Below are 14,803 nucleotides of genomic sequence, written 5' to 3'. Positions count from 1 at the left end.
AAAGTTTTTTTGGGTGTTAGTATCAATATGTTAGTCTTAAGGTTATCTATAAGGCAGTGTGCTCCAAAACAGTGACAAAATTCGCAATTAGAAGATATAAGCATTCAAAGGTTGCAGTTCGTCACTTCCGCCAAAACGGCTCAACGATTTTTTTTGACGTCACATCGTACTTCAGCTTCTCATCAAACTTTCTGTCCAATCAAATGCTCTCTAGAATCCGAAGCGCCCGCCCCCTACACTATAAAATAGACGCTGAAGCCGCGGCTGAAATCGGTCACTTGTCCACAGAATTAGTATTTTCTGTACAGTGAATGGCACGTAGTGCACTATATAGGGGACAGGGAACGATTCAAACAGTGTAAATATGCTGTTAGTAGTGCGCATACTATATATAAATATGCTAAAGTCTGGTTTCGCGCTGTGTCACGCTAACCACCGCACCGCACACACACTCTGCTCCGGTCCAGAGACACGATAGCACGGAGCGGATCACATGCGCTAAAATGTATCGGAGCTATTTGAATTCTACACAGAATGCTATATTTTATAGCAATATGGATGAGATTGTGGCTGGCATACCCTGTCAAATGCGGCTTTAAGGAGCTCAACGGCTCTAGCCCCAGCTGTGATATAAAGGAACGCTATTGGCCATTTTAAAAAGGGGCGGGGCTGCTTGATATGTCCCGCCCTGTCTTCCTGTTTCAACACATAGAGTAACGCTGCGTGTTTCTAAGCATTTCAGGGGACCTTTAACTTTAAACCATTGCTTCTGGACAAAATACATAATCTATAACAACACTTCCTCCAGTGAAAAAGTCCATCCCCTGTTGTCCTCTCACATCAAAAGCAAACAAGATATTTGTTTAGAGCTGTTTTGGACTGTTTTCTCTTGCAAACAGTGCTTGATCTGTGCATATTTCTCTCCTGATTCAGACCAAACAACTTTTTACTAGCAATGTTATGGAAAGAGGGTATAATGGTTTGAAGTTAAAAATGCCTTGATGTACTTTATTTTTCTTTAGTTTTTCACTTCACAAGATGTTAATTGATGGACACAGAGACACACGTGTGGATTATTGTGATGTTTTTATCAGCTGTTTGGACTCTCATTCTGACGGCACCCATTCACTGCAGAGGATCCACTGGTGAGCAAGTGATGTAATGCTACATTTCTCCAAATCTTTTCCGATGAAGAAACAAATTCATCTACATCTTTGATGGCCTCAGGGTCAGTAAATTTTCATTTTTGGGGTGAACTATTTCTTTAAAGAACATTAGAATGATATTTGATCAATATTTGGTATAATTATAACCTATATAGTAAATATGCAAATATACCATAATACTGACTGATAAAAAAAATATAAAGGCAAATTTATAGAAAATACTACCATATTTTACACAACAGAGTAATGAGAATTTAGTGACAAATGAGCTTTGGAATATGTATTTTACCAGAACATTTTTTCTTCTGTGAAACACAAAAGATGATATTTTGAATTTTTTTTCTTACAATGATAGGCTAGTCAATGTTGTTTTATATGGAAAAAACTGTTGAAACATTCTTCAAAATATCTTCTTTTGTGTCCACATTTTAATGAGTTACATGAAATAAAAAAATTGGAGGAAATAGCCTTACCTTTATCTTTCATATATATATATACACATACATACATACATAAATGAAAATTTTGATCACAGTTGGCCTTGTTTTTTAAGAAGGGGACATGAGGGCAAGTAAATAAGTGAATGATTTGAATGATCTTTTAATCCGAGCTCTAAACAGCAGGTTATGATGGCCACCAGTAGAGGACAGCACTCGCTCAGACTTTAGTGGTCACCACCTTTTGTCATTATAAATTAATTCTGTCTGTTGTGAGCAAAATATATCTTTTATTCTATTAACTGAGAAACCAAAACCTCTACACCAACATTTAACTAGACCTACAAATACCAGATGGGAAATACTGATATTCAAATCCTGCATATATCACAGATAATCACATAATGAACCTATATTTGGTAGATGAAATAGATAAATGCCCCTGTTCTCCTCTAAAATATACTTTGTTGGCATATCTTGCCTCTTTTTTAGCTTTATGCTTCTGTTGTAGATCTCTGTTCATTTGTTATGCATGCTTTTGGTTTGTGGCAAAGCTCCCAGGTTAAATTAGTTGCATCACTTTTTTGATTTTTATCACTCCGCTGTATCCGTTTTAGCCGTTGTGTTTCTGAACACAGGCAATACTGGTTACTTTTAACATTTAAAAGGTCAAAAGTTGCGTCCGGTTGGAAAAGCTTATTTCTGGGAAGCTAGAAATAGCTGCTGTGCCTGAGGCTGTGCTCTCAAGCGTGTGTCTACACACACATGCATTCAGAAAATCATGACAGACCTGCAACCGGGAATGGTAACATGGACGATGTTGACCCAGATGGGACTAGCATCTGAACCTCAGATATGATTAGACAGGCACCACTGCTATGGATGACTCCTGATTGATTTTTAAATGATATCTGTGACTGGAAGAGAATAGAGTATAAGAGATAAAGAACACGTCACACAATCATAATGAGTCTCACTGTCTTTGATCTTCTGTAAGAACTCAACTGGCTTTCAATATGCATAAAACTATAGGATAAAATACTGTATAATACAATAGCAAGACAAGTACTTTATGCGTCACACTTGTCATCAAAATCAAGAATATCAAAAATAGTTAGTCAAGAGCAAATAGCATGTATCTTCCTTTTAGTCCATGTAAAAATCACAATGTCACAATGGGTCACATTTGTCAGAATGTAGTCAGATATTTTTAATTAAGCCAATTAAGTAATAGGATCAATGACGTAAGGGTGTCATTCATAAATTGGTCATTCATAAGTTTTTGGGGAGTCGCACCACATGACATAACCTGAACTAACCTTGTCTTGTTTATTTTAAGAGGCTTATTGACTGTGATACACTCATGAACACTATAAAATAAAATAAAAAGAATAAATAAAAACCTAATTTAAAGTTGTAAATGAAACAAAGATTATTGGGGTACGTTTTACAAGAAAATCCTATTTCAGATTTTCTAATTTAAAGTTATTATTAAAGTTATTATTTGCCGTTTATTTGTTATTGTTAACTTTACTAGCAATTTCTGAGTGAAAATTGTTTCTACAGCAATTGTTTTTATTTTATTTATTTTTATTTTTGCATGGTTCTAGTCTTGTTAGTCGCACCACATGACTTTGATTTGGTGAACACATTTTTCAAATGTTTTTAAGTAATATGGTTTAATTAATATTATTGTTTAAATATTCATAAGCAGTAGTTTTGTTAAAATATTATTTAAGATTTAATAATAGGTTTTCTTTTCTTTTTCTTTTGACATCTTTTATGTCCCCCAAAAAAGAAAAGTAAATATTATTATTTCAGAAATTAACAAAATGATCATCTAGAAGAGGTTTATTCTAGACATTGTATGTGTAAACTGCATGTCAAAGAAGATTATTAATAGATTATTATATAGGAAAGAAAAAATAGCACACCAGGGTGCACAATTTGAAGTATCATTGAAGTCCATGGCACGAACGGCGAGGGACAAGTTGCACACCAAAGTTTAATACTTACGGTGTGTTTTGAATCAAAAAATCTAATCTATGAACTTATTTAATGCTGTTTACTGCCAGTCAGGGATATCGTTTCAGAATAATGAGACAGAACATGAGCTGGATCTCTTTTCATAGGCAGGCAACATGCCCCTTATGAGCCTTGTTGTTGACAGCATGCAGGGCAATTAAGACTAGAAATGAAGCACACGCTGCACAGTTTACCCCTCTATGAGCTGTTCAGATGCCAGGGGCCACACTGAGCTGTCAACCTGTAGGATGTCTCTACAGGAACCTGTCACACACACACACATCCAGCCTGTCATCGCTTCCACCATTAGAGAGTGACATGTGTACAAACAGCCCCATGCTACGAGATCTACAAAGCACACCCACACGGCATGTGGATTATGACCTTAAAGGCAGGAATCAAATGCACGTTGAGCAGGTAAGCATGCAGAGATGTGTTTTTAACACACATATACACATATATGACTGTATATTCATTAAAGAAAATCAGAATTTTCATAGTTTTCATCAAAACAAAATTTGAACGGCCATGATTGCATCAACAGAAATGCTTTTACAAACCAAATCTGTCCTGACAGCACACTGGCCATTCACCACTCACAAAAAGACACCACTCATGTGTTCGCCATGATTGCCGGAGACCCGAGTCCAGACTATGAATGAAATCTTTGAAACGTTTTGTCTCGATATTTGAATTTCATTATATTGGCACAAATACTATTATTGTACAAATTTGGGCTCAGTTCTTTTCAAAATTCCCAATCTGCAAATTCTCAAGACCTATCCAGAACACCCTAGCAACCTTCTAGCAATGTCCTAGCAAACACTCAGCAAACCTAAACAACACCACCTAAACCACTTAAAATACCCTAGCAACCACATATCAACCATCTACCACTCAGAATACCTAGCAACAGTCCAGAGCACTCAAGTAACCATCAAGCAACATCCTAATAATGAGCCAGGACACATTTGGGACTACCTAGCAATGCCCTAGCAGCCACATAGCAGCACCTTAGCTACAACACAAAACAATTTAACAACTGCTCAGCAACCACACCGAACACTTTACTAACCAACCTAACAACCACTCTGAACACCTTAGCAACCACCAGAACCAAAGCACTGAAGTAACAATCAAGCAACATCCTATCAATGAGCCAGGACACCTTAGAAACTACCTAGCAATGCCTTAACAACCATCCAGAACACTCTGGCTACAACACATAACAATTTAACAACTGCCCAGCAAACACACAGAACACTTTAGAAATTACTTAGCAACACCCTAGCAACCACTCAGATCCTCAACCATCTAGCAATATCCTAACAAATACTCAGAATACCTTATCAACCATCAGAACCCACAGGTAACCATCTAGCAAAATCCTACCAATGAGCCAGGACACCTTAGAAACTACCTAGCAATGCCCTAACAACCATCCAGAACACTCTGGCTACAACACATAACAATTTAACAACTGCCCAGCAAACACACAGAACACTTTAGTAATCACCTATCAACATCCAAACAACCACTCAGAATACCTTTGCAACTACCAGAATGCTCAAATAAGCATCTAGCAAAATCCTAACAATGAGCCAGAACACCTTAAAAACTGGTCCCTAGCAACCACCCAAAACATCCTAGCTACATCAAAGAACAAGCTAACAACCGCTCAGCAATCACACAGAACATGTTAGTAACCACCTAGCAACCACTCAGATCCTCAACCACCTAGCAATGTCCTAACAAATACTCAGAATACCTTATCAACCATCAGAACCCACAGGTAACCATCTAGCAAAATCCTACCAATGAGCCAGGACACCTTAGAAATTACCTAGCAATGCCCAAACAACCATCCAGAACACATTAGCTACAACACAGAACAATTTAACAACCACCCAGCAACAACACAGAACACCTTAGTAACCACCTAGCACTCCTAAAAAACACTCACAATACCTTAGCAACCACCCAATACACTCAAGTAACTAGCAATACCCTAGTAACCTGTCAGAACATCCTTGAAGCCACCCAAAATACCTTAGTAACCACATAGTGACATCCTAGCAATGACGCAGAACACCTTAGCAACTGTCTAGCAAAGTCCTTTGTCTGGCCAGAACACCCTAGCAACATTCACTTAGAATATTACTGCTCTAACCGCCCAGAACAGCAATGACATTGCTTTCAAAATCCAAAATCTCTCATCAAACTACATACTAGAACATCACTCAGACATGAAATATATATATATATTTTTTCAACATTCAAAGTTTATTTTGACAAACTTTTCTAGCTTTCATTCTGTTTTCTTGAATGTTGTTCATCAACAGCGATTGTTCGTTATGTGTTTGAAATGGTGCTGAGATGAAAAAACAACCTGATCTGTATCACGATTCAGGTTGGCACGTGGAATATTCAACACTGTTAATTGTAGGCAGTATTTTTCCACAACACTATGTGACATTTTGAAGCGGAAACCCTCTCAGACAAGGTGAATTGATTGGTTTAGCACTTCAAAAGACACTTTACAAAAAACCTGAGTCCGCATGAAAGGGCCTTGTGCTAGCAGAGGACTTGCACCAGACAGCAACCAACGTCAGATGTCTTTGAAAGGCCAACATAAACCAAATATTCAACGTTTGAGTAGCACAAGTAACAAAAAAATAGGTAAAACCCGCTACCTCAGCTTCAACACAAAACAATTGAACAACTGTGCAGCAATCACACCGAACAATTTAGTAACCACCCGAGCAACCACTCAGATGTTCTTAACTACCTAGCAACGTCCTAACAACATTCAGAATACCTTCAGAAAACCAACAGAACACTCAAATAACCATCTAACAACACCCTAACAATGAGCAAGGACACCTTAAAAACCACAGGAACCACTCAAAACAGCTTAGCAACTATTTAGCCACATCCTTGCAATGACCATGGCGCTAAGAAGTTTTTGTTGTTACAAGGGCATTGACATGCATTGATAATTTTAGGGGTGTGTTAAGATCACTTACCCTAAGTATAAGCAATCTATTAAAGTGTGTTTCAGCCTTACAGTAAAAAGGAGTAAAATAAAAGGTAACTGTTGGTGCATTCCATTTGTACTTGGAAGTTGGACATTTCGAATTCCCAGTACAAACTTTCAAGTCCCCATCAAGTTGGAATTCCGACTTGTAAACTCAAAGGAACCACAACAACCCTTGTAAGTTACATTACAAGATATGAAGTCGCAATTGTGAGACAAGTCACATTATGAGATATAGAGATGCAATTGTGAAATATAAAGTTACAGATATAAAGATATAAAGTTGTAATTATAAGAAAAAAGCGGCAATTGTGAGATATGAAGATACATTGCGAGGTATAAAGTCACAATTGTGAGATAACATTGAACTTACAATAAATTAAGTTGCAATTTTGAGATATAAAGTTAAGTTACAATTATCTTTTAATTGTTTTTTTTCTTCCATAGCAAGCACCACTAATAAGATAAGATGAACCTGTCAAAATATGACTAATGAACACGTAGGTGTATGTCAGGTTAGACAGGGTGTAGACTGCCCTACATTAGCAGCATAACCTTTATTAAACTGTGACATTTACAGGAGTAGTTCACCTGATGTGCCTCAGCGGGTTATGAAAGATCCTCTCCAGACCAGACAGTCCAGACATTCATTATTAACACTCATGCTGTTAAACCACATTCAATGTATGATTAATTCAATAAATGTTTTTATACTGACTGACTTTCCACATTTCGGTTCTCGCACTGAAGTGCTCAATATTTCATGCTGTTCTGTTCATCAGAACTCTGGCATCTCACATGAGACTATTTCTCATGATGTCACATAAGGGCTTGTACAAATGTGCACCACTAGCTCAGCTCCAGGATAGCTTAATGCTCTAGCAACCACCTAGCAATGTCCTAGAAACCATCAGGAATATCTTAACAACCACCTAGCAATTTGCTATCCCCCAGAACATTTTAGAAACCACCAAGAACACCTATGCAACCACTTATAACAGGGTTCCGAAAACCCTCAAAAATTATCCATTGAGGGCCACTGCCCTGCAGAGTTTACCTCAAACCCTGATCAAACTTACCTAACTCTGTAAGGCAGTGGACCTCCAGGGATGGGTTTGAAGAAACTTCATTTAGAACAATCCTGCTCCTGGATGTTCTTGAGGTTTCTAGTAATCCTGAAGACCTTGATTAGCTAAACTCTGCAGGACAGTGTCTGTCCAGAAAAAGGACTGGATCTAGAAATACCCTAGTGACCATCCAGAACACCTTAGAAAAACTTAAAATGCCCTAGCAGCCACCTATACCGATTTTTAAAATGACACCTTTCAAACTACGGCCTGTAGAGCAAACTCCACCTACTGACATCATAGGTTCCCTTGTTCGAGACCAGCAAGGTTTTGGGGCTGGTTCGGAACCAGGATCTGGGCACCGGCCCAGGATTTTTTTGAGTGGAAAAGTGCAGCCCGTTTCCCAACTGGGCTCCGGCACCAGCCCCGGAAGAAAAGCAGTACTAGAGTAGGGGTGCTCAATCCTGCTCCTCAAGGGTCAAATTTGTGCAGAGTTTAGCTATAACCAGCTCCAACACACCTCCCTGGATTACCTGAAAACCTTGATTACCTGTTTCAGGTGTGTTTAATTAGGGTTGGAGCTAAACTCTGCAGGACAGTGGCCCTCCAGGAGCAAGACTAGGTACCCCTTACCTAGAACACCCTAAAAACCACTAAGAAAACCTTAGCGACCATCTAGCAATGATCTAGAAACCAGACAGAATACCTTAAAAACTAACTAGCAATGTTGTAGGGATGCTCTGTCTCATGCATTGCTTTATGGAATGATTAAATTAGCAGACCTGGGCATGCATGGAAAATATATTGTGAAAGAAAGACACATTTTTGTGAGTATTTATGAAATTTTATGAAAGATTTTATGGCAACCCAATTTCACTCCTGTTTTGATGCTTTTCCAACCATACTTAAAGATGTGGATCAAAAGACACAGAACTATTATTCTTTACTAAGATGACATTAAGAAATAAATAACACTAAAAATCATTGTCTTACCTTGAAGTACCAAGCAAATACCATGTACTGTACATGAATGTAGAGATCATTCAGTTCTATGGTATATATAAAAATACCATGGCATTACTATCAGATTCTATCACAGTGCCTTGGTACTGTCACAGTACTTTATAAGGGTAGACAAATATCTTGCACTTGAAAATAAACCAAGCAATACACAGCGCCTTGCAAAAATATTCAGAGGCTGTTTCATCATTTTTCCGAGGCTTCCACATGGCTCTTTTAAAGTCATGGCTTCTTTTGTGCCATCCTCAGATGTTATGCAGAGCTCTTGGCATGCTTGACTGCTGCACCTTTATTCTGCTCTCGGCTCCCGAACTCTGGAGCTCCTTCAAAGTTATTGTTGGCCTCTCTGTGGCTTCTCTCACAAGTCTGGGAGGTTTGATATAGCTTCCATTTCCTAATAACCCAATATGTTGGGCCCACTGGGGCATCAAACACTATAATACTGTTTTTAATCTTTCCCTAATTCATGCATTAGTTTTTACTTTATTTCTAACCTGTTTGGAACAGACTTCAGTGTTCTTTTACAGCTATCCTTCGTCAACAATTATCAATTACCTAGGGATTTTGTATGAACGTGTGGCAGAAATTTTATGTTTTCCACAGGTAGAGGTAACAGCTAGAAAATTGTGCCACTTAAAGGGACAGTCCTCCTTAAAATTTTAACTTGGCATTGTATAATCATCCTAATGTGATTACAATTCTATATGGCTTTCTTCTGTACAACAAAAATGAAGAGATTTAAAGATTCAAGCTTCAAAAAGGTAAATCAGGTCATTAAAGGGCCATAATGGTAGTGTAAAAGTAATTTGTACAGTGTAGTGAACAGCACATTCCAGGGCCCAGTTTATGGCGGGGCCCCTCTCTGAACACAACAGTGGACAAAGGTTTGCTACATTTTGATTGGATCTTGGTGGACCAACATAAGCAAACTGTCCAAAGTCATCAGATAAATATGCTAGGACAGCAGTCAGACATCTCTTATAGGGCAAGGAGACAGACCTCTGGTACCAAGCCTGGGAAGGACAGGACTGTGTTTGGACTATGTAAATAAGTTCCACAGGAGGAAAGAAGAGTGAGCCACACCATGTCCCCTCACTCTGATGGAAACAGCGAATCACAGCACGGAAATGGAGAAGCGCCAAATTGCAATCTCCCCCTCATCGGAAAGGGATAAAGGTACCCTTCCAAAAGACACTCCTTGTTCTGAGTCTCCCGTCCAGAGAGACAATAGCAGATACACCGTTCTGAGTCTCAGTCCTGTAAGGGGAGAGACAGAAACAGATCACCAGCGTTCTGAGTCTCCGGCCAGCACGGTGGGAGATACTAACAGAAACAGCTTGTTCTGAGGCTCAGACTTGTAAGGAGAGAGACATTAACAGATAAATTCAACGTTCTGAGTCTCCTGTCCACAGAGAAAATAACAGATACCAAGTTCTGTGTCTCCAGTTTTTGAGGCAGCAACAGCTACGACCATGATCTGAGCCTCCAGCCTGCGAGGAAAGAGATACCCTGCGTTCAGAGTCTTTGTCCAGCGAGACAACAACCGATGCAGCACACCCTGAGTCTCCATTCTAGAGAGACAAAGCGGATTGAAGAAGTTCTGGGTCTCTAGCCCAGAGAGGCAGAAGACATACAAACATTTGCAACAAGGTTAAGCTCCAGTGAGCAACCTTCACTTCAAGGTACTTTCGTCTGTATGTTCCAGACTAAAGACCTTCTACACCTACTCCAGGGCCACGTCTGCACTCCAGATTTTAGAACACTTTGGTGCTCGAGAAAATAACAGATACCAAGTTCTGTGTCTCCAGTTTTTGAGGCAGCAACAGCTACGACCATGATCTGAGCCTCCAGCCTGCGAGGAAAGAGATACCCTGCGTTCAGAGTCTTTGTCCAGCGAGACAACAACCGATGCAGCACACCCTGAGTCTCCATTCTAGAGAGACAAAGCGGATTGAAGAAGTTCTGGGTCTCTAGCCCAGAGAGGCAGAAGACATACAAACATTTGCAACAAGGTTAAGCTCCAGTGAGCAACCTTCACTTCAAGGTACTTTCGTCTGCATGTTCCAGACTAAAGACCTTCTACACCTACTCCAGGGCCACGTCTGCACTCCAGATTTTAGGACACTTTGGTGCTCCAGGAGATCAGCGTCCTATAGCGCTTTGTCTTTAAGGCTCTTGAAACAGATTCCTGTGCCTTTCCCCACTGCATTTTTACCAGCACAACCAGTGGAAGAAGTCACCTCCACCAGACTGCTCACTCGACCACAGAGAATGTAAATTTCACTTATCCAAACCTCTTCCAGAGACCGTGGCTGTTGTATATTATCATTATATGATTTTCTAATTTACATTAGATGTTACATAACTGATCAGTTAAGAACAAATAATCTCTCAATTTATTTGTTTGATGCATAATAAGTGCACTCATTCAATGCCATAATGCACCTCAAATGACGCATGTACAGCCAATGTAACATGAACAGCTATCCACTAAAGTCTACCAATGCTAAGTGTGTGTAATGCAGAATTCCAACAAAATGGTGTGCACAAGAATTCACTCACTCGTTTTCATTCACTCATTCAGTGGACTATGTTAGTCACCATATTTAATCCATGTAGTCTTGGAATTTGTACTGACATCTGCTGGTGTGGATGCATGAACATTTTGTGCTGTGATTGGATGAGACGTGATTACCACATTTTTTTTTTAGCATATGCTTTAATCGTGTGGGGGGAAAAGGAATATGTTTTTCAGAACATCTTTTTGTGTGTGTGTTCCACAGAAGAAAGACAGTCATATGGTTTTGAAACAACATTTTTATCTTAACACTTTATCTGAACTAACCCTTTGAAGAACACAAAGCAATGTCACGTTTAATAATCAGTTTTGTTTTTTAGTGCTTAAAACTAAAAATATCAAACTCAATTTCAACAAAACTTTTTAAAATTCAATTAAACTGTAAAATAAAATTCAGTTAAGGCTTTGGATACTTGTGCAAAGCACTTAAGTGGCTCAATAACTCAATAAACCGCCATGTGTGTATATGCCTTTTGATACAGCGTTTAATGACTTGCGTAGGAGAAACCACTGTAGCTCCTTGTATTCATGTGAGTGAAAGCCTTCCTCATTTGAAAGAGCAGGATTGAGTATTGCGTTCTCAGTGTGGTCTAAATTACGTTAATTGCTGCAACTGAAAAGGCTTTTCAGATGAGTGTGGCATGGATTCCTCCCCCTTGTTGTGTCTTTTGCTGAAAGTGTAGTCACAACGATGGCTTCGATGGTAGGTGGGTGGGTGTGTGTTTTGGCTAGTTGTCTCATGCAATAAGCTTCTTCTCCCACACAGTGATTCACAGAGCAGGCTATACATATACAGTAGCCCATAAAACAAAAGAAACTGTAAGAAACGGTTTACTTTCTTTATCATGCAACATTAAGCCTACTTTGTTGTTTGTAGCGCTCACATTAGTGTTATATTACCTACATTAAAGAGAAGAAACAGAATTTTAAAGGGATAGTTCATGCAAAAATAAAAACTTTGACATAATTTACTCGGCCTCATGTCATTCCAAATCAGTTTGATTTTCTTTCTTCTGCAGAACACAAAAGATGATATTCTGAAGAATATTTGTACTGTTTTTATCTATACAATGAAAGTCAAAGGGGCCCAAAATCTTTTTGATTTTGGTATGGAATTTTTGAATTCATGGTATGGACAAAAAAAAAAAAAAAAAGTGTACATTTTTCGTAAATTATTTTGTACAAGCTAAAACATTTTTTTTAAATTATGTGTGTGCATGTCAATCCACAATAAAAATTCAGCTGCATCCATTAATTCAGAAATCTATGAGCTGAATGCAGAAACATTAAGGGCCATTTAAGATAGCACAGCCCTTTTACTAAAAACAACATCCCACACCATAACACATGTTTTCTGGACCATTTCACATTACCCATGAGTCAACACAATTATCATTAAGACATATTGAGCTTCAAGCAAGCAGCCCAACTCCAAGGCTCAGAATTAGCTACCCCCCGTCTATGTTCAACCAGATGGTTCAATTTCTAAAAAAATCAGTGTAATGTGATTTTTCACCACCATTCCATTGTAAAATGCCACAAAATTAGGTTTTTATGGATGAATCTCACAAAATTTGTGTAGATTACAACATGTCCATATTCAACATAATTTTATTGAAACTATTAACTATTTTACATGTTGGCGAAATGGTGGCTAAATTGTATGAATTTTTACAATTTCACTAATATGGTCTGCTTACGCCCCACTAACAGTTATGTTTAGTAGGGCTGTTTGTAAACAGATTCATTAAAAAATTATTTGTCAACAAACAGTCCTGTAGCCTGTTTTGTCCAAAAAGCCTAGTTTTGGCTAATTAGCTACGCCTAGTTAACATAAGTAGATGCAGCACACTCTGGGACTCAAAATGCATGTATTTCTGGTGTTCCTGCACCAGAAATCTTACTCCTGGTATTATAGAATGCTAACAGATAGCTTTCTCCTTGGTTTTGTTCCAATTCTCCATTGTTAAACATACATGCATCATTTTTCACGTTTGACCTAATTGCTGTGGCCTTTCCAAAGAAAATTATACTCACAATATCAAAACCCGTTATAGAACTGGCATTATGTAATACAGTGAGTTCCATGAATCATGTACATGAGCCGGCACACTGTACAAAAAATTCAGTGTGTCGGTTTGAAAAACCACAGAGGGTAAAATAAGGAAGAATTCACAACGGGAGCTCTAGCAACAACACTTTAAAGCTCTTCACCTGCTGCGGCCCCACCTTGAGCCTCTCTTTGCCTCTCTGAGCACCTGATTATGCTGAGAAAGGCCACTTTACACCACGCTATTGTGAAACAAATGTCTGGATGTCGTCGGCACATCTTTCCCCGGTTTATTCCTGACATCTCCAATAATAGCTTCCACTCACGCTTCAATGATACTTATGTTATTCGAGCACTTTCTTTAGCGGTGGTTTGACCGTCTGCTTGAGCATAGTGGGGTGGGTGACAGATCAGAAGGACATGATATGGTTTCATATGCTTCCTTCCTAAGATGGGCTTGAGTATAAAAAAAGACAAGCATAAATGCATGTAAATACAGCTTTTCTGTATGGTGCATGAACAATGAAACACTGGATTGAGTATAATTCTCTGCCAGCTGCATCTATTTTTGAACCAGGTGAAGATGTAATAAGTAAATATACTACTATGAAAATCCATAATAAATAAGGAGAGTAGTGTGAGGAGTGTAAATTTAGTTTTACTCATAAAGCAGACGTGCTTCCAGCGGAGGAGAGACGATGGTGCTAATATGGTTAGTGCAATAATTTAACAACCACGTTTAATTTCGACATCGCTATTGTTTGAAAGAGTAAGTTTAAGTTAATTAACGGTATATATACAAAAACGGATGGATATACTTCTGTTCTATCTAGGTTCACAGCCCTCTTAATGACTATCTTGTTTTGGAAGGACGAGAAAATGGAAGAGATGCTTTGGAAGTGTAAGTATGGCCCTCATAACTGTGAAAAGAGAGCACAGCTATTTAAACATCCCCCGGTTTCACAGACAAGGCTTAAGGCTAGTCCCAGACTAAAATGCATGTTCGAGCTGGCTTAAAGGGTTAGTTCACCCAAAAATGAAAATTAGGCTGTGTTTTACTCACCCCCGAGGCATCCTAGGTGTATATGACTTTCATCTTTCAGACAAATCCAGTCGGAGTTATATTAAAAATGGTCCTGGCTATTCCAAGCTCAATCGTTGCAGTCAGCGGGCATATTAAATCAATAAATTTGAATTTTTAACTTGCACTAATGCATTAAATTAAGTAGTGACAACAGATCCACTGAATTATTTTTTAGAGTGGGTGTTGCAGTGCTTCAGTCCAAAAGAAGTGAATAAAAAGCACCCATCCATAAAAAATGTCTCATACGGCTCCGGGGGGTGAACAAAGGCCGCCTGTAGCGAATCTATGCGTTTTTGTAAGAAAAATATCCATATTCAAATGTAATAATCACTTTAATGT

The sequence above is a fragment of the Sinocyclocheilus rhinocerous genome, unplaced genomic scaffold (assembly GCF_001515625.1).
Source record: "Sinocyclocheilus rhinocerous isolate Xijiao unplaced genomic scaffold, SAMN03320098_v1.1 scaffold675, whole genome shotgun sequence".
In the NCBI taxonomy this organism is placed as follows: domain Eukaryota; kingdom Metazoa; phylum Chordata; class Actinopteri; order Cypriniformes; family Cyprinidae; genus Sinocyclocheilus; species Sinocyclocheilus rhinocerous.
Note: the sequence above shows the minus strand (reverse complement) of the source record.